Below are 2,028 nucleotides of genomic sequence, written 5' to 3' on the forward strand. Positions count from 1 at the left end.
GCCAGTCTGATATATAAAGCGAGTTCCAGGTACAACTGTTAAATGTAGAGACCCTGTCTCAAAACATTCAAAGAAAAAAGAAAGAAAAGAAAAAAATTACAAATTTAAGCCAGCCTGGAGTGTATAGTGAGACACAAGAACACAACAGGGCCTGAAAAGATGATTCAGTAGTTAAGATCACTGATTGTTCTTCCAGAGGATCCAGGTTCAATTCCCAGCATCGACATGGTAGCTCACAACTGTCTGTAACTCCACTTTCAGGGGACCCAACACCCATAGCAAAACACTAATGCACATTTAAAAAAAAAGTATAAGGAGTACAAAAACAGGTGTAGTAGTACACACCTTTAATCCCAGCACTCGGGAGGCAGAAGCAAGCAGATCTCTGTGAGTCTGAGGCCTGCCTGGTCTACAAAGAGAGTTCTAGGACAGCCAGCTAGGGCTATTATTGTTATGTTGAGAAACCCTATCTCAAAAACCACAGAGAGAGAGAGAGAGAGAGAGAGAGAGAGAGAGAGGGAGGGAGGGAGGAAGAAGAGTCTCTTAACCCTTAACTCGAGAAAGTCAAGGCCTGAGGTCATTCAAGTGGATGTTCTTCTGAGTACCACTTTTCTGCTGTCAGTCATAGCCACAGGCATAGTCAAAAAAGAACAATCTACAGTAGTCGAGAGTCACCTCAAGTCCTAACAAGCTGTCTAATCTTCAGCAAGTCTTTTCCCACCCACAGATTGCTCTTGTGTGAAGCGCACATTTAATAACAGATGAATGGCAAGGTTGTCTGAGATAAAGAATGTAAAATCACTGAGAAAGGGTTTATGTAGCATGTCAACATAAGCTAAGAGGAAATAAAAATCATCCTTCTGAATGGAGTATAAATCCTGTGGTTCAACTTACAAAGTCTAGGCCTGACTCATTTTCCCAGACTCCTTAAGCCCCTTAACCAACCTGTGGTCACTTGAATTCAAGAATCACGAATGAGATATAGGGAACTATCCAGTCCATTGTTCCATTATCTCAGTAGCTTCATGGGCAGCTCTTCAGAACATGGAGTTGGGTGTAAGGGGAGCAAAGAATTTGCTCAATGAGGTAAAAAATTCCCCCTTACCCAAAAGAATAAACAAGCAATGTCATCAAATAGTGCCATACCAGGACAAAGTCAGAAAAGCACTTAGAGATTAGTTGGGCTTTTGTTTTATAGATGGGAACTCTTAGCCCAAACAGCTGGGTTATAAAAGTCTCACAGTAAGTCCCAAAGGTAGGACACATATCTGGGGAATCAACAGTCTCTTCTGACCTCATCAGACACTTCGCACACAGGGTACACTTACAGACATGTATGCAAAATCACTCACATATTAAATAAAAATACTAAAAATATCTTTTTTCAAAAAAGGATAAAATCACTTTTTGGCTTTCGGCTCAAAGGAGGCAATGGTGCAACTTTCTTAAGTCGTCCAGCATCTGGGTTCATCCGCGCCTCCACCATGCAGCCCAAGTTCAACCCCAACTAGATCAAAGTCCTATACCTGAGGTGCACCAGAGGTGAGGCTGGCCCACATCCACCTTGGCCCCTAAGATCAGGCCCCCTGGGTCTGTCTCTGAAAAAAGTTGGTGATGATATTGCCATGGCAACCGGTGACTGGACAGGCCAGAGGATCACAGTGAAACTGACCATCCAGAACAGACAGGCCCAGACTGAGGTGGTGCCCTCTGCATCTGCCCCATCATCAAAGTCCTCAAGGCCACCAAGAGACAGAAAGAAGCAGAAGAACATTAAACACAGCGGATATATCACTTTCGATGAGGTTGTCAACATTGCCCGGCAGATGAGATACAGGTCTTTAGCTAGAGAACTTTCTGAAACTATTAAAGAGATCCTGGGTACTGCACAGTCTGTGGGCTGCAATGTGGACGGCCTCGTGACATCATTGATGAACATCAACAATGGTGCTGTGGAATGCCCAGCTAGCTAAGAAACAATGAGAAAATATTTCAATAAAAGACCATCTAAAATTAAAAAAAAAAAAA

At 42.9% G+C, this 2,028-nt stretch overlaps 1 pseudogene; it reads left to right on the forward strand.

Moving 5' to 3' along the window:
- Window positions 1–6: 6 nt before the first annotated feature.
- Window positions 7–2,022, forward strand: LOC126496231 (60S ribosomal protein L12-like; annotated as a pseudogene).
- Window positions 2,023–2,028: the final 6 nt, after the last annotated feature.

The sequence above is a fragment of the Alexandromys fortis genome, unplaced genomic scaffold (genome assembly GCF_014885135.2).
Source record: "Alexandromys fortis isolate MF-2015 unplaced genomic scaffold, M_Fortis_MF-2015_v1.1 scaffold_1969, whole genome shotgun sequence".
NCBI classification, from domain to species: Eukaryota; Metazoa; Chordata; class Mammalia; order Rodentia; family Cricetidae; genus Alexandromys; species Alexandromys fortis.